Genomic DNA, 19,739 nt, shown 5'->3' with positions numbered 1-19,739 from the left:
GTTCCTAAATTATATCACAATAAGCACAAGCTGGCTTTAAGTGTAAAAATTACCCTGTTATAGTAACACTGAACTAACTTTGTAATTTTGTCATACATGCAGTGATGATATTAACTGTAGCAGAGGCACCGATGTGTTTTTTTCTGCACATTATGAAGTCATCCTCTGGACAAATAACATGTGGCACATGTGGCAAGTTGCATCAGCGCTGCTACTTCTACAGATTGTGGGTGTTCGTCCTTGTCAAGTGGAAATTCTTATTCTCACTGGGCAGTTTTATATGTCTCATAATCACCTTTATTAGTGTCCACCTTCTTACATAACCTGAAAATACCCTTTAGAGCTGTCTTCAAAGAGCCGGCAAGAGTACTTGATAATAAAAAGGTTTCCTTGAGAATTACCTCAGCCTCAAACAAATCCAGTCGTTATTCTAAAGGGAAGACACACATGCAACATGAAATGAAATCATACTCTTGCCAGCGCTGGGATTAGATATCCCTCTACTGCCCTGAAGCACTGCACAGCACATGCATTTAACTGAAGTATATACAGGACCTTATCATGTATATGGGCAAAAATGTAGGCTATCTATACATAACTATGGTAAATGATACAATATTATGCCATATGTTTTAATTTTTTATATATTTTTTGTCCTGTGGCAGACTGACAACCTGTCCAGGCTCTATGCTGCCTCTTGCCCAGTGCATGCTGGGAGAATCCTACGACCCTGAACAGGATAAGCGAGTCAAGAAAGTGAATGGATAGATGTATTTTTCTTTTGTAGTGGTTGCCAAGCCTGTTACACATTCTGAAATAATTAAATTTATTTGCACACTTGTGTTCATATTTTTTATGATTTAATTGTGCAATGTAGATGTGCTTTCAATTACTTTGCAATATTCAGTGTATAATGAGGTTGGGATTTTGAACATCTGCCACTCTCTAAAACAAGTTGCTCTAAATGAGAATATTTTCTTTGAAATGAAAATGAGAACCCAACTGCACCTTTCTCCAAAGCTGCATAAATTAAAACTTTGGGTTTCAAAGGTTTTGTATTATGTGAATCAATATATTGTTCACAGGCAAAGCCACATCTGCTTTTCATATATTTGCAAAGAAATCAAGAGTTTTATCATTTAGTTGCAGGAAGAAAAGTATTTTGTTTTCTCTGAGAAAAATGCTCTGAGCGAGAATGATTATGTTTCTAATTAAAATCACGAGTTATATTTTATACATGTCATTCATCCAACACTTTGCTCCCTCTGTGGTAAAGCTCACGTTGATATAGTGTAGCAGGGACATAACCCAGAGCCATTATCATTCATAATATGGCTGGAGCAGCTTTCACGGCTAAAGCCCTAAAATCTCCACTCCTAAACTTGGCTGAGGAATTCTGTGTTGCCGTTTGCTTGTGTCTGTCCCACTGTGCTGCGTCGCCTTTGACTGCATCTGAAAAGTGGAGCCGAAGCAAATATGCTCTTTAAAACCATAACGTGTGATTTCCGCTTCAGACCCCCGGCATCACATGTGTAGAGGCTGCTTGAGAGAGTAGCTGTGAGGAGTTCACACCAGCCAGCCAAAGATCATCAGCCCTGCATGAGGCCAGGGCAGTGATTCACCCAGGAAGTGTTAAACACAAACACACAAACCCCAGCAACACATACCCACATACCCCCGCCTCCAGTAATAAAACAGTATGGGGTGTAGTGCACCAGGGAGGCTGCAGACAGTCTGGTCTCAAGGAAAAACACTTTGAATAATGCACTAATTATTCTTTTATATGATCACATTTTCCAAATATTTACATGAAAACATCATAAGCGGTCACATTAAAATTACAGGATGTGACAAAGCATGCAGGAAAGTTAGGAATCAGATAATGAATTGCATGCTTAAGTGCAGGCAAACATCTTTTCTGTAACATTGCTGACTTCACTGATCTGTTAAAGTGATTGCTTTTTTTGGCATTCAAACAAAGTGTGTCTGCATAAATGGCTTTATATAAAACATGACAAGACAGCTGCAATACTCATGTGATATTTGGCACCTAACGTGCAAAATGGAATGATAGCCTCGCACCACAGGGTGAAAAAAAGTGAATGAAAACACAACTCATAGACTGAAGTATCACCTTGAAAACTTATGGCCAGCTCATTAACAGAATTTGCTGATTTAATGAGCTGATTTGGGCATAATATTTTACAATAAAATGACTTGTGTTTTGATAGTGCTCTTATAAATTGGAAAGAGTTGCACATTTAATACCTGGTTATTTAAACTTGGGCTGCTGTAACCTTTCATTAACCAGCATTCAATTCAGATTTAAGCTGTATTTAAAATGTTACAGAAAAGATACAAGGACTGAGCTTGTACTATTTATACATGAGACAGAAAGTTGCCAATGTGTTTACATAATAAGGTGCATGTCTACCGGGGGGTGCACTATAGTACCAAAAACAGGATTTTCCACACTACTGTTTTTAGCTTTGCACATCGGACAGACTCAGCAAGGGGGAGGATCCTTGGGAAGAAATGGTAGGGACCTAGTTTCTGGAAAATACATCAGAGAGGGAAAGAGAGGGAGAGACAATAAGAAGGAGGCAGAGTGAGAGAGAAGCAGGTGGTCACTGGAGAAAACATCAGGGACACTTCTTAACAAAGTAACTATCCCATTTCGCTCTGTCTTACTCTCTGTTATACACACACACACACACACACACACACAAACACACACACAGAGAGAGAAATCAGCCACAACATTAAAACCAGTCACCAGTTGCAATGTTGTGTCTGAATAGTGTATATATATGGGATATATTTATATATTTATAGATATATACACTATTAACTGGTGATTGGTGTAGACACAAACTCACACACCAGCACCCATCTGATGTCTAAATCCTGGTCACTGAAGTTCAGTAATGAATTTTATCATCGCTAATTTAATATGATTATTAACAGCAAATGTTAACACACACACACGAAGGCATATGTAGAAGAAATAAGTATTCAGAGGATATGAATATGGATTAACACTGGATGAGTCATCAAGACACACACTCACAGTGTGATTATGGGTTGTCGCATTACCATGGCAACACATCCTGTATTGTGCTAATGCCTCATTTCTGTGTCTGAGTGTGTGTGCGTTTGTTTGTGTGCTAGTGGGTGGAAGGTGACAATAATGTCACACTTGCCCTTAACTGCACAGAGTCACAGCGCAAAGATATTTTTGACGTGACACGGGGGCTGCACAGCAAGAGATTTATTTTTAAGAAATAGCTGCTATAAAAATGACTGGACGTTTACAGTGGGTTACTAAATTTGAAATTAATACTGACTTTCAAAGAATTCTTTAAAAAATTATCATACCTGGATACGGGCTTAGATGTGTAAGTATACAAGCATGCAGCTCCAGGGATAAATGATTGACCCAGTAAATCAGACTGCATTGCCATTTTGTTTCTTGTCATTCATTCAGCGTGACAGGGTGTTCGTGTTAGTCAATTTCTTGTTGGGGTGGGAGTATTTTGTTTTGTTTTGCCTTTATCACCTAGTTGCAATCAACATCTTTTTCTCTCCAGCAACACAGAAGCAACACAGGCTGTGTTAAATTACAGCTAGGAGCACTTAATTTAATGTTGACTGATCAAAGAAATATGGTAATTCAGAGTTGTTATGCATAAGTTGCCTTACAACATCAAGCACAGTTGCATCAGTCTCTATGCTGCCATTTTCCTGTTGCTATTTTCCATGAAAGTAGCTATGTAGCTAGATAGGAAGATGACACCCCCATTTTTAATCCTGCCCTCTGTTCCCAAACCTGTCTCCTACAAATTATGTTTACATGGCATTGAATAATTGTCTTCAACATTTATGCTCTGCTGTCAAATGTAATGGCTTACTGGACTGTGTTCATAGGTAACTTTTTTGACTCAGTGAAGCACTACATTTGTTTACCAGAATGGAGTTGCAGGGAGGTGGTCATGGTGGATGGTGGGCGTACAAAGTGCAGGACTTTGACACCAGATTTCAGATTTTGCATCAAGACTCCCATCTGTTGTTGGGTTTACGGCCAATTAAAAAAGAAAGGAAAAAGAAAAGAAAATGCAAATTAGGTGTGTTTCCATAAGAGAGAAACAGAACATTTGGAGAAGGTGTTTCCATCTACCATTTAATGCACTACTTGAAAAAAACACATATAAATACACTGATAGAAACACAACAATTCCTCATTATGTTACTACAAAACGTAATTCAGTCAACAAAATTAGTTGTATGCACATAATTACAAGGACTTTTAAGGAACAGCAGCCCTATCTGTCTGGGTCTGTCTAGGTCTGCAACCAATAATAACTTCATATTTTTATTTTCATTCAGAAGTCATGAAAGGCCCATTTATATTCTCACACCACACATTTCTTATGGTTTCTGTGTGTGACACTGTACAGCATTATGGAATCTGGGCTTGAACACTGAGTAACAGATAGGACCGTTATAAATATGTGTACATGCATGTGTGACTGCATGTGCATGTGACACTGCAGTTCTTTGTGTTATATGGTAATATATGTCAGTATTTATATGTGTAACTGTTTGCATGCAAAGCTTGTGTACTGATAAAGGCGATCTTAGGCGTTTGGTGTTTATTTTTGTATATGCGTGTTTGTCAGTGGGTTTCTGTCTCGTTCTTAGGCTCACACTCAGATGAACACAGATGTTGTAAATGACACACTTCTATGTTCTATGAGTGTGTACTGTGTGAGTGAAGACATGTGTGATTTAAACACTTGTGACATGTGATTAAGATCAGTCTGAGCTGACACTATATTAAGTAATAAATTCCACAGGAACCTTTAACTACTGCACTGGTGGGAACACATTAATTAATGACAACCTCCACTGAGAGCAGACACACACAGTCCCATACACACTTAACAGCCGCAGATGAATATTCAGGAAAGATTAGAATATTCATGACATAACAAAATATTCACAACAGATCTGAACACAGCCTGTTGTGTAGAGCTGAGTTTCATCCCAACAGAGATTAGCCTGGAATTTCTGCAGCCTCTCAGTGTGGGAGTGCCGAATGCTTACAGGAAAAAGGGCAAAAGAAACATTATAGAGCTTGAGAGCTTGACACAGACTGATACAAACTCCCCTACTGAAACTCTGTCCAAACTTATAGTCAGAGTCAAGGTTACCGAGTTAATTTATGCAACTTTTATAGAGAGTTATGTGCTGTATCTGTGTGGTTGTAAATACCAAGCTTTGTAGAGGAGTATGATAAAATAGGAGTAGGTGGAAATCATTCTGTTAATCCGTTCTGTTTTCACAAAAGCGGTTACCATGACACTGTCTGTCAGTAGCGTGTGGACAACAATGTGATAATAATTATGTAATCCATTGTGTGTGTGTGTGTGTGTGTGTGTGTGTGTTTGTGTGCTGTTACTGGTGATCAGACTACAATAGTTGTTTGCACATCCACAAAACCTGGGTGTGTGAGACCATAAAATCATCATGAATACAATAAAAAAAAGTGCCTACACACTAAAATCACAACTCCCTTATGTGTTTATTAGTGACAGCAAATACACAAATATAGAATAATTAAATGTTGATATTTTTGTAGATTTATCTGCCCTACAGATTGAATCGTGTTAAACGTCTTTGAATTGTACTTGTACAGCTTTACTTATATTTTTCACTTACTTTGCATGGGATTAGCTGGGTATTTGCCTGAGGAAGACCTATGCAAATGCTTTAGGTGCATGATCAAACATCTGAAATTCCCTCCTCCTAGATGGTTCTAACCTCAGAGGTTTGGGGGCTGAACTCTCTGAAACTGACAGTCCAATATACTAGCCCTCTTTATAAACCCCCCACCCTCCGAGAGTACACATTTGCCTACCATTCATATGAACTAATTCATTTCGAGCATACCCTGCTGATGATACTAGGGTACAGGTACTTTTCTGGGGAAAACAGAAACCCTGTTAACTCTGTCTTAAATACATGAAGTTACTCTAAAATGTGCCCATGGTCAGAGTCAGTTACTGCGAAAAACCACAGTGGTTTCCATGGATCTTTCCCTCCTTTGGTCAACAGTCTCAGAGAGTTCAAATGAGGTTCCTCTGACTGAGTTAAGTAAAAGAAAGTGCACAGAGTAAAGCGTGCATCAGTAACTGCTTAGGAATGTATTTGTGGTGGTGTCTATGGAGAACATTGTGATTTTAATTTATTCACCGTTATTACTCGAAACAGGCCAAGGCCACCTGTTTGTTCTGGGGAGCTGATTTTCATCTGATGACATTCAGACTTCCCTTAAAATTTTCATAGTATTACTGTTTTACCATCTCAGTTTTCTCTTACCCACTGACTGCCCTTTCACTTCCTTCTTTTCATTCCCTAGAATCTCTGTAATCAGGTAACTATATAAAGCTAAGTGTGTAAAGGGTAAAGAACAGAGAAACTTAGATAAAGGCGGCCCCAAACATTCAAAACTCACATTAATTTAACTTTTTTGAAGATTTTGTATGAAGCCACGTAAGAATACATTTGAGTAGATGAAAACAAAGTAATAACATTTTATGAGCAAACAACATCAGAAGACATTCATACCAATAAATACCAGACTTATCACTCTCCCATCATAAAATACAGCTCTGCTAACTTAAGCTATTTACAGTCGGCTATATTTTAGTCTGAAGTTCAGAGAAGCCAGTTTGATATGAGCTGTTTTTTCGGTAGCCTTTAGACGTGTTTTTCAGCTCTTGTGGTTATAATTGTCCTTTAAATGTTATTTCCTACCATGACCTTGCAGTATTTACTCCTCTGGCCCACTGTTTGGTTTAGACAGGGAAATGCACTCTGGTAAACCCTGAAAAGATTACAGGAAAAGAGGTAAACCCCGCAGCAGCATCAAGCAGAGAAACCTTTGGGTCTTTCAAGATAAAGTAGCTGTTTCTCACTTTGGTTTCGCCTACACGCCAACACACACACACACACACACACACCTCCACAAATACACACACAGACACACAAGTCAGATGTGAAGCATTGTTTTCTGGGATCCCCTTATTGAAAGATTGATTGTGAATACAAACAGTGGGTTGTTCTGATGAAGGTGGCACCCGTGGGACAGCCCCGCAGTTTATTGAAATACATTAAAGAACATTATGAAAAGAAGTGGAGGCCGTGGTGGGGAGATCCAGAGCTGAGTAGTTGCGTCTTTTGCTGACTAAAAGAACTATTGTTGTCCCTCCTCCACACTCACTTTTTTATGTGACAACTGTTTACCATATTATCAAATGACAAAGTGTCTTATCTAGTTCCTCATCGTAAAATTTCCCTTCGCCAATAGTGCAGGTGTTATTAGAAATAAAGTTAAATAAATTAACTATGTAGCTAACACTCACAAGTGAAAATTGAATTTGAATTAATGAATATTCAAAAACATTCAGGAGTAATAAGTTTTTTTACTTTGTATACCTCTATGTCCAACAGTGTACCTGAATTAGCCCTATGGTAAAACTATGTTTGTAGTTGATGTGATGGTCATGGCATATTGATTTCTGTGGGTAGTAACTTATCATCTGTAGCTGACCTGTCATCGGTGTACAGTGCATTGTCTCTGCTTTCTCATTCCAGAACAACTGGGTCTTGCTACCCACACCACTCCTGCTTCGCTAAACAACAACAGCAGTGAGCTGTCTTTAATGTAACACTACAAATAATTTGTAATCAATAAAACATAACCCAGGGGTGCCGTTGCTACAGCCCTATTTTGCCTGGTATAGAGAGCCAAAGTCATGACCTCATGACATCATGTCCAGGCTAGCCTCTGTCCCACTAGCTTCAGCAGTGTCTCATTTAGTATGCCTTTCATCTGTCTTTCTGAAAAATGAACTAAGTTTCTGTATTTCTGTAAGATGAATCACCACCCACCATGTAAGAAACTGAAACTCTCTCTTCTAATGCTGTTTAGTTGTAATCTCTGAAGCCTAACAACTTCTACAGCATTTAGTCGTTATTACACGTCTGAGCTAGTGGCAACTCCTCGACTTACTCACAGACTCATAGACTCATCTCTAATGTTCTCTAACATCTAGGCACATGGGAAATGGTGTTCATTAAAGACAGCAACATAACAAACATAAATATCAAATTACCAGTGATGTTAGATTGTGTTTAGATTGATATTTATATCATTTGTCAAAACACTACCATCCTAACACATAACATACTGCTGGAAAAGCTAATTTCCTGTTAAAATATTTTTTTACTTGTCCCCTTCAAAGTATTAGCGTAAATACGGATCAGCAGCCATTTTGTTTGAGGGCTTCAACTGATTCTTTTTTCAACCATCATCATCTAGTCCACAGTCTGTCTAAAGACTCCTGCCTCTACAAACATCAGCCAGAAGAAAGCACCGCAGCTTCCACATCAGCTTTCACGGCCATTTCTCATCCAGATTAGATGAAATTTGATAATTCTGATACAACTCCTCAACACTTATGTTTAATTAATCATGGATTAATTATGTTAATTACAGGCTAATCGTTCCATTGCAATGATAAATTGCTTGCGCCCTGCTTATAAGATAAACAAATTAACTTCTATAACATATGGTTCCTTGTGGTTAAGCATCTACAGTATCCTGTTTCTCAGACTAAGCTCAGGATGGGAGCCAAAATGGGCGGTGGATAAAAAAAAAAAATCATTCATCATGGTTTCTGTTCTGAGGGCTCACAGGGTCCAAGACCTCTGCTGTAGTAAACAAAGTCATACAACTATTCTAGCTGTCGGCACAGGACAGCTTGAAATATAGCACAATAATCCCATTATCACGGCTGGCTGAGTTTGCTTTCGGTCAGTCAGTCAGTCAGTCAGGTTGCGGGTATTCCCCTCATTCCTCCTGGTTTGGATTAAATTCTTATCTCTGTATGTGTATTGTCAGCTTGCCTTGGGGTTTTATTCATAGACGGTAAATGATACTGCGCTGTCCTGGTGGCCATTTCTGCCTTTAGCCTATGTAATTCTGTCACAAGGTTTTAAAATCTGCTTCCCAAGTACTGTGTGTATATGTGACATACAGTAGGTTGCTGAGCCTTTTTAATAAACATGAGTCATGCTGCTTTACCTTTAACCAGAAAGAGAGACTTGCTGCTTCATTTGTGTTTCTATGTAAATTCACAGAAAAATGGGGATTTTATCAACAGAAGTTCTGTCTCATAAACAAGGCCTCTGTCTTTTCTCTAAAAACCTTTGTATGTAGGGGAATCACGTTGCAGGTGCTTCCCATGTTATAAATCAAACATTTTCCCCTTGTCTTTCCAAAAAATAAAGCTAACACAGACATAAATCTTGACTGAACTTAAAGTATGACATATTGTTTTAACATGAGCTTTTCATCTGAGCTGAACTTTGTGCCACGGCGAAACTTGGCTCTCTCTGTGTTTGTGTGTGTGTGAGAGAGAGAGGGGGAGAGGGAGAGGGAGATGGGAAGGAGTATATGTGTGTCAAATGATCCACAGTGTGGGAATTCCCCTCTTATCAGTCAGCCTGGTCTGGAATCTCTCTTTAGCGCTTAATGTTTGTTTGGGTTTGTGGAGATCAGAAAGGGAAATGGTGAAAGAGACCAGGGGAAGAGAAACAGAGACAGAGACCAAAAAAAAAAGAAAAAAAAAGGAAAGTGTGTGAAATTCAAATATTGCATGCATTCTTTGGCAAATCATTTCACATCTTATCTGTGATCTTTTCTCTTTTCTTAATCTCTGCATCTAGATAATTTCAATTAACAGTATTAGCTCTGAGATCTTCTCTTGTTAGCTGGATTTTTCGTTCGAGCCATGACTTTGAATTAGGAGCTAATAAAGCCTCTTGGGGTTTTTCAAACAGCCCCCACATAGAAATGGATACAGCACAAAGTATCCCATTGAGATGTGTGAGAGGGGCCAGGGTGCCTTGTCCAACAACAAGCTCTTATTCTACAACAGACGGACTGGAACTCAAACATACTTGTAGTAGGAGGCTTTTCAGTGTCTTGATTGTCAAACAGAGAAAGTAGCCTTCAGAGATTATATGAGGAAAAGAAAAAAAGAGTTGTCTTGAGGCTTACAAAAACACTTCTCAGTGAAAAGGGGAAACATTTAGTTGAAAGAGGCATGGGCCTAAATCTGACTTTGTGATCTTGTGAGCTGCTGGATCAAAGGAATAATTATCCCCGTACGGAGGTTATTTCTGAGATATTTTTTTAGGTAATTCCAGGCACAAAATTCTCATGGGATTTTATGTGTATCACACTTCTGCCACAATTTGCCATGTTACCACATGGAAATGTCCCAAAACCATACGTTCCAAGTTTGAAACATATATTCCCCATGTGATTGTACCACATGGCCCTCACATGCACAGTAGAGTTTTTCATCCAGGAGTCACATGGGGTTTTCCGTACTGAGCTAAGATAAATGAAACTAAGCATGACAGTTCTAAAAGTGCTATGGATAAAAACTGAAACGGCCAATGAACTTGCATCTTAACAGATCCATCTCTATGACAACTGATGAAAGCTGTCAGGTGATGAAGACTATGTGAAATAAAGCCAAACTAATAATATAAACTTCGATTGTCTGGTTCTCTAAGGTGTTTGAGGGAGAGACACTATGTGGACTCTGAACCGCAGTCCAAACAGTACTGTCTGTGGGGTTAAGGAGCAACCTCTGAAATGACGCTGCACTTGTTTTCTCATCACACCTTGGTGAGATATGTCATTAAGTCAACTCAGTCAGTTTTGATCTGAGACAAAAAAAAAGTCCTGCATGTCATGATAACAGCTTTTCAGTATGACCTGAATGCTTCTGTTGTCAGTCCATAATGACTGATGATGATGATGATGACTGTATCTGTAAGAAATCAGATTAATGCAGACAAACCACCACCTGACTTGTCCTTTCATGGCAGCATTCACCCAGTTTTCATTCTTGGTGTCAGTCATGCGAGCAGCTGACCTGGCTAGTGAATGACCTTGATCAGCTGTCATATGAGTGGAGGACTCGCTGCTGATCTGTCCATTCTCAATGATCTCATTCAGCAGGGGATGAGTTGTCCGTCCCGTCATGCTTCCTGTCACGAGTGTTGTTGACCATGCTGTGGTCTAATGGCTTTCTGATGCTTCTTCTGTGTTAAATCTCACTTTCAGTACATTAATTTACTGATGATGTCACTGGCGATGATTGATGACCAAGCATATTTACTGAAAACATTCAGTAAACAATAGTTATTTTTGGGATGAAGCTTCCTTTAGAGATACTGCTGCAGGTTTTGAAAAGTTGAGCTTACTTAATAATCGATTGAAACAGCTTATACTGATGTAATTAATCATCAGTTTACAGTATTAGCCCAATGAAATCCCTTTAGAAAACTTAATCTGGAGCCTCAGTACATCCTCTGCATCACTGTCTCCAGGCCATCTGTTTCCAAGCTGTGTGTGTTTCTGTCCTGTCAGCAGAGTCTCTTCCCACCAAAGACATTAGTGGATTAACAGTCTTTCACACAAGGTGTCTCCACATAATTCAAGGGTGTGGACATGTTGTTTCCCAAAAATATCTCATGGGGAGCTCATGAAGACAATAAACTGTTAAAGAAATAATAACAGCAGTCCAGTGACAATATACTGTAGAGTGAGGCAAGCACAGTTAACTTGAGAATAATCAAATCGCAAATATTGTTTTAAAAACAAACATATTTACATCTTACACATCACTTTTCATGTGGTCCAGCAAGAATGAAAAACAATGTGTCATCAGAATGACAGATACAGTACTAACTCAACTCGCTGAAAGCACGATAGAGACTTTTAGAGATTTTGAGAATAAATCTATTTGCAATACTTGTACATATTGGTAGTTTAAATGTGTAGCCACATTCCCCACTCGATTTCACAGTCTATGTGAGAAGTAGTTTTGTCAAGTGATAAAGTTGCACCTGTGTGACACTGATATTCCAACTGTAGTAAACTGAAATGCTCCACCAGCGTCTTTGATGTTCATAACTGATGGAAAAATCACATAGTACCAAGGAAGTGTTTTTATTTTGGTCTGTCTAACAAGTTTGTTGTTGATGTGGGCACTGTAACTGGCTCTGCACCTGACTAACAGAAAGGTGTTGGTATTTATGTGGGTGGTTGTGTGTGTTTGTGTACAGGATGTAAGAGTACTCTTAGTAAATCTTTCCACAAAGTACAAAACCCCCTACCACAGCCCCCCATGACTTTTGTGTAGGGTGTAAGTGTGCATCCCACGCACACACACACACACACACACACACACACACACACACACACACACACACACACACACACGTACACACACACTCAGACAAGTGAAGGACAGTCAGAGTTTTGACTTGGCTCAGTGCTCAAAGGGTTGAAAGCCATCTGGACAGTTATCTTGTCATTAGTAGCAAAGTTGTATCAGATATCAAAGGACCGGAGAGCTTTTCTAATGTAGACTTACTGTTTACAATGTGTTACCACTACACTATGATTTACAGAAGTCATGTGCACATTTTAAAAATCTGCTCTGAGTGTACCGTACTTCAAATTCACAAGCAACAGTGTCATGTTCCAGTGTTACACACAAGATTCATGAAAATCTGAAATGTTGCAGCTTTAAAATGGGCGTGAGAAACTCTTTTAGGAGTCTCATCCAAATAGCTGTTATTTCAATGTTTAGCTATAATTTTAATTCTTTGAACTGACTTCAACAAGCTTTTAACACAAATCACACCCGGTGTAGAATCTGTGAAAATGCAGAAGAAGTGGTGAGTCAGTTTGGCTGCCACAGTGTCGGCCAAGATTTCTGAGTTATGATTGACTGACAGACACGTTGGAGGCAGCAGCAGGAGGAGGTGGAGAAAGGATCATCAAACCAGCACATTTAGCTCAAAACAGTATGACTATGGCTAAGGCACAGAGTACAGCTACAGATAAACTGGGGAATAGAAACTTTGCTCCAAATTTCGCACTATTGGTCCAACCCTCCACAGGGCACCTTCAAACACCCTTATTTACATTTACTGATTTGGTAGACATACAAATCTACAAAATCTGAGCGCCAATAGAGCATTGAGAAGTCTTCCTCACCCAAGGCTTTGGATACTTTAATTTGATCAAATCCATGGAATGAAAGTGTCTGTAAAGAAAATACAATTATTTTTAAAACAAGGAAAACAGAAGGAAACCAGGAAACAGGTTGTAGGTGACAACTGAGATTCTGTGGATGAACAGGGGGTATTTTGTTTGGCCTCCTGAGGGAGACATAATTGTCAAGGTGGTGGATGGGAAAGCCATAAACATAAGACATCTATCTGGGAAATGAATGTGCAGACTAGAACAATGCATTAGGATGCATCAGGTCCGAACACGGAGTCGTGGGAAGGGAAAGGGTCTGATCAAACTGATGCAAATGACTCAGGAATGCTTGTTCCTGAGAGGAAACGAGCATTAGCTGAGAAACCCTTTAAAAGAAGAGACCTACCCGCACACACTCACACAGGCCTTGGCTTGCGGCCTTGGCAGGAATTCATATGAGGAAAGAGCATTACAATGGCCTCTCTCTCTCTAACACACACACACACACACACACATTGTGGGGGACTGGGGAGAGAGAAAGCTCTTGAGAAAACAGAAGTTACTAATTAGGTAAAATTGTCCCAGAGCAGTGGATGTCTGGCCGAATTCTTCCTCTCTCTCTCTCTTCTCTCATCTGTCTCTCTCCAGATGTTTGACTTCCTGATGCATTGACTCTGGTTTTAGTGCTGTTTCATGTTCTGTTCTCACAGCAGGAGATATTGTGCCTGATCATTAGTGAGGATGAATAATGAGCCCAGCTGAAACACCAAAGACAGTGAAGAGAGACACAGCAGGAAAAATACATTTAAAAGGGGACGTGCTTTAATAGATTCCAAAGGGCTCCTTCTGTATATACAATATCTTGGAACAGGAATAGGAAGTCTATAGGAGACCCAAATGACCATGAAATTGATATTTAATTTCACTGTATTGCTTTTTTCAACTTAACTTCCTGAATGGGTGAATTTGATCATACCCTAAACTCTTGTCCCTAAACTACCTCAGATTACTCAACATAAACAATATGTGTAGGGCTCTTATAAGAGCAATACTCCATCTCTGTCATTTGGAGGGTAATGTCTTACTACCCATTTCTACATGGTGGGTAGTACCTCGGTAATACCATGTAGTACAGGTTTTAATTTTACAACAAATAGGATAATCCTGTGGCATTAAAAAGTCTCCTCTGGAGCCTTCTTAGCATTAGCTTATGCTAGCATGGCTGATGTAATCTGCTAGCATCAGCTGTCATTATGTGCCAGGACAGAATGGTGTTGTAGCTGTAACTAACTTAACAAAGAGTCCAATGTAATTGCCTGATATGTTTCCATTCCTCTCGTCTAAAAACTCTCCTTACTGATTGTTCTTTAGGGAAAAGGTGACCGAATAATATTGATGGCCGGTGCCTTACAAGAACATCAAACCAGTAAAGTATAGTTCACAGTGAGACATGTAGTGTGACCAAACCTGTCAGGTCATTCTTTTTTCTTTAGTACTGTTTTGATTTTAATGTGTGACAAAGGCAGTAAGCTGTATTCAGAGCAGAGCAATGTTGAGTAGATTTGCTTTCTTATTTATCATCCAGATAAATGACCGAAGAATTGATTCAACTCACCGTCTTTTCTGAATCACTGTGGTTCTGGCTGATTCACTGAAACATGGAGAGAAAATGTCAGTCTGGCAGCACAAGAGTGGATGACATTCTCCTTTGTGCATATAATGGGAAACAGAGGGAGAATCGCAAAAGGAAACACACACTTCCTGTAGGGCTGGCGTGTGACGTACATGAGCGCGTGTGATGCACTCCTTGTAGCCTTAACAGGCAGGAATGTGACATCAGCGGCTGGATCCCACATGAGGGATAGGGCGCAGCCAACACAGTCACCACAGCCAGAAAAAGATGTGGCCAAGGGTCAGCGAAACGGTACCAGAGGAAGGGAAGGGATGTACATCCCCTCCTTTTCCCTTTTTCCATGCCACCCACTTTGCCTTGCCTCACACTCCCTTCTTCAAAGATTTTAAATATCACAGCAGTTATGGTGATTTATTTTTTCCCTGTAAATGTGAGGGGAGAAAAAAACAACGCCACAAGTAAGTAAGCAATTCTCAGAGGGAGCATAATCACTTCAAGCATTCTTTAAACAACTGTTCTTTGGAACTCTATTAAAAGAGATGGCAGTGTGGAAATGTGAGCATCACACACTTACGTATAATTCCCCACAGAAAACACGCTTAATCTACAACTAGCTCACAAAGCCAACTTTTAGTTTTTGGCAACCAAAGTTGAGTAGTGAATAAAGCAATCTGAAGAAAGCCAACACATGACGGTGGAGAGTGATAAGGAAAGTTGGGGGAGGGGGAGGATTGGAAAAAAAAACATTTGAGCTTTCTGGTGAATTTTTTAAACAAAGCTTGAATGTTTTTGCACAGCTGATTTACTAGGAACAGTTAAAGACAAGCGACAGATGACAGACTTACAGATAAAGGCCGCTGCTGTCATCACCTGCCATTCAAAACAGGCAGACAGGGGAGAGGGTTTTTAAGACATTAATATTATAACAACTATGGAAAGAAACATCCTCACAGGGCAGAGTGACTTTAAAAGGAACCCCATCCTCAGATAAATGCATTAGATATTGATGACTTCTTTGAAATTCATCTCTGATAATTGTAGAGTATAATTACTTTATTCTTCTCATTCTTCCTCAGTATAAAGAGTAAAAACGGGCTGTTATTTTATTGTCAGTGGAGCTCAATGTATTGGAGGTGGTGTCTCAAATAGTTTTTTTTACTACCCAGTACCTCTGGCCACAAAGTTACAGGTGTATCCCTCCACAGGAAATCATTTTGGATATGGGAGTGGGACGGTGACTTCACTGTGAAAACATATGATGTCATGTAACATATTAGGGGGAATTAATCATCGTATAAATAAAAGTGTGACAACACTATATCTTCCGGTTAACATGACACAATTAAAGCAGGGTTTAAAGTAGAGTTTCTCTCACATACACACCCTTGCCGGTTAATGAAAGGACTCCGTGTATTATCTACAAACTGAGACTCCCTCCTTTCTTTCTCTGTTGAAACACAGATTTTAACATCACTGAGGAAAGATGTTATGAAAAGTATCACTGTTAAAGTATACTGTAACATTTACTGACAAATGGATTCCAACAAACATTTCTCAGATCTGGACTGTAAAACAGAGGTATACTTACAGTTTGCATTCAAGTTCTGTTCCACAGAGAGAGCCACTGAGTGTCACCAGCCCTGTCCAGACTTGTTCGGACATGTCAAAGTCACAGTCTGACTCCCACACGCTGCAGAATTACAATTAGGAAATGACCTCATTTAGATAAACAGATTTGGAAAATTCTGAATTTTATCTCTCTTCAGTAATAACTGTTGACCCATCCAACTCTGTTGATCATGTTCGTTTTGTGAACTATTTGCAGGCATGATAATTTGAACAAAGTAAGAGAGATAGAAAGAAAATGACTTCACCAGAAGGGGCTGAGAAAGCAATCATATTGCTGAGGGGAGCTGGCATGTTGCCTTTTAGGTTGAGGAGATGGTTTGATGCTGAAATAGTTGTATACTGTACTGACCATGTTTTCCAATGTGGAGGTGATACAGTATAGGACACATCCTAAATTCACATTTTTACATATTGCAATTAAAAATGTTTTCTTTTGCTTTCTTTGTTTTGTTTTGATACACAGTGGCTTAGAAAAGCACTATGAAAGTGGTTCATTCTGTACTGTAAGATGCTAGTAATATAGTTGGTGTTTAATTTTTCATTTTGCACACATCCAGAGACAACATATTGTCATGTGTTCAGATCCTTGTTGACTAAGTTAGTGTTTTTTATGATACTGTTTTCTCTGTTGTCTCTTATGTCCTGGTGGCGACTGCTGCTCATGCTATTTACTAAGATTGTCAATTTATATCCCAACAAACTTCTGCTTGACGCAAGAAATTCATTGCTTCCTTTGAATCTATGGATTTTCCCTGGAAAAAGACAAGCAGATGCTGTGCAGCAAACATAAGAGCTTTAATAAACTGAATATGGGTGGCATTACGAATGCATTACATCATTCTATCAAAAGGCAGAAGCAAAAAGGGCATTTAAATCTGATTATATCACAGATTAAGACCACTTTAAAACTATTTTTACACATAAAAATACTTCCTCTCTTGTTAAAGGATAATGCCAGGTTTTTGTTTTTTGTTTTTTTTTACAAACTCAAACTCATTTTCATCTGTTTGGCAATTGTTTCTGTTATATAGTTACTCACTACTACTCACCACTCACTAAAAGATTGTTGACGTCTAAGGGCACAGCAACCTTGCAAAATAGATGGGACAAGAAACACAAATGGTCAGACAGTGATGTATTTGTGGGGGGATAAAACTAGGTTTAGCCTTTTTTGAAACACAAAGGTCAACAGTAAAATTATGACCCAAACTGTCCAGAGTGACAATACAATACAATTTACAGACCTTCGTCAACTATGACCCGCTCTACTTACCATAATTGTGCACAAGGTTTTGCTGTGCAAAGAGGGATTATCCCAAATATTTTGGGTACATTGACTTTCACTTTTAGCTCCAAGTAAAGTGGTAGACAATACTGTACTGTTGGTTTATTTATAACCGGTGTGGTCATCTGAAAGCTTGTGTTTCTTGTCCTTTTCTGACTTTGGTGCAGCGATTTTGCCATGGTTCCAGAGCCCAGCAATTCTTCAACTATGTATGACATTACTATAACCAGCAGCTACAAAAGAGAGACCCAAGTTAATTGGCTAGATAACAGGAGCTCTCCTTTAATAGCACCCACAAGGTTTTACACTGAAGCATTTTCTGTTAGCTTGAATTTGGGCATCTTTGGACCACATACTGAGAATCGCAGCTCTGAAGAACAGCAGTCCACACAATTAAAAAACAGATAATGAGACTGGCCTGTGAATTTACCCCTAATACAGCAAGCCTCCCTCCTCTGTTTGCAACTGCTAGCGTGAGCAGATAACATTGGTAACTTGGGAAGAGATGACAATTCATTTCTGTCTTTAATGCTCAAACTTTATACCCTATCACAAACCAGTACAAAATACATCTCTGCTCCATCTCTCTTTCAGCATATCTTTCATAATCACACCAGCACAGGTGACATCAACATGATTTTCAGTTGATTATGACATGTCAGGGGCTTCAGGGGTTAAGGTGCATACCCAGTTCCCGACTAAGGGACCGCTGTTGCATGTTCATATGATATTACACGTCAATGCTGCCCTAAAAATCCCTAAATGCCATCATAGATAGTGATTAAACACATCATTTCATTTTCAGCATTCAGTCAGTTGAGCCCAGACATATACATGCAAAGCAAGTATAGGATAGGTGTATGTTGTTGATCAATTTTTAGTGTAGAAACACAAACCGTTGCAGTATTATTAGTATAGAATTCAAAAGAATTTGACGGTGGAGATTCCCATTTACACCTCTGAGGTAATAACTGGCTGAGTGGAGTGAAGGGAACATCTCACGCTGCAATTAAAGATGTGGAATCAGCACATTTTGGCATCAGAGTCCCAGCAAAGCAGCCTTGTGATCTCTTGCTGCTGCCCCAGATTCCAGCCTGCAATCAGGAGGGAACTCTAACTACATTTCAGTATCTCTCTCTCCCTCTCTGTCTCCATGGGGTTTCATAGTAGTTGCCAAGTGAGTCCTGTCTGTAGCCTTTTTCTTTTATTAAATATACACACAGGCACAACACAAACAATCCCTAACAAGGCTGAATTGGCTCTCATTACCTCTCAGCCTCTGTCCCTGGTTCAACAGGACATTTCTGCATCATAACTGAGAGTGTGGCAATGAGCCAGGCTGTATGTGTGATTTTTGTCCGTGCATTTGCCTGACAACCAGTGCTGCTGACTGCTGGTTACTCATGTGGTGCACTATGTGTGTGTGTATGAGCCAGTTTTGCTCATGAGTGTGTGCTTCTTTTGACTCAATGTAAAACACACGTGTATAAGCACATGCATGATATCACATGTGTATGTGCTTATGTACTTGTACTCAATGTGTTATGTGCTTGTTTTCTCATATCGCTGCCTTCTCACTCCCCCAGAGCAGCTACATGTACATGAGAGTTGTATTCTAGGTCTTCTGACAGGTTTTTTCCATCACAGCCAAGGCAGCATCAGGTAGTAGTGTGTGGTTAACAGTTTACTAATTCTCTGTCATCACTCGCTTTCTATCGAGCTGGTTTTTGGCTGTTATTGTGTAAATAGCAGCTGGGCTCTTTGTCTTTTCAAGGTATTCACAGGCACAGAAACTATTTGCGGGAACTTAACAGAAAAAAATTGTGTCCCTGTCTTGCACAGACAATACAACATGCTTGACATGCTTCCAACAGTCATGTCAATCTCTCATTGATATCATACCCTCCAACTATTTTGTCCTTATCAGAAGATAGAGTCTCTTAGCATAGCGAACAGATAACAGGGAACAACAGTTTTTTTTTTTCCATATCCATATAATTTTTTCATTTTTATGAACACAGCAAATATGCACCGGTTTTGGTTATATGTGA

General features: G+C 39.3%; 2 long non-coding RNA genes across 6 annotated transcripts in view; one reads left to right on the top strand and one right to left on the bottom strand.

Annotated features, from left to right (window-relative positions):
- The window catches only part of LOC108883492 (uncharacterized), a 63,680-nt gene that overhangs the window by 38,470 nt on the left and 5,471 nt on the right, over positions 1 to 19,739 (top strand). The window lies entirely within an intron of this gene.
- LOC127142367 (uncharacterized) lies at positions 886 to 18,970 on the bottom strand. 4 transcript variants are annotated; one of them, XR_007813034.1, is made up of 6 exons: positions 16,363 to 18,970; positions 16,158 to 16,221; positions 14,927 to 16,017; positions 14,757 to 14,792; positions 3,967 to 13,899; positions 886 to 2,553 (listed from the first exon to the last, which is right to left on the bottom strand). It is a non-coding gene; the product is annotated as an uncharacterized LOC127142367 (long non-coding RNA). The 4 variants fall into 4 exon arrangements; XR_007813033.1 differs by having other exon boundaries at positions 14,757 to 16,017; XR_007813035.1 differs by having other exon boundaries at positions 3,967 to 14,792; positions 14,900 to 16,017.

This window comes from Lates calcarifer, linkage group LG4, assembly GCF_001640805.2.
Source record: "Lates calcarifer isolate ASB-BC8 linkage group LG4, TLL_Latcal_v3, whole genome shotgun sequence".
Classification (NCBI taxonomy): domain Eukaryota; kingdom Metazoa; phylum Chordata; class Actinopteri; family Centropomidae; genus Lates; species Lates calcarifer.
Note: the sequence above shows the minus strand (reverse complement) of the source record. Positions and strands in the feature narration are given on the sequence as shown.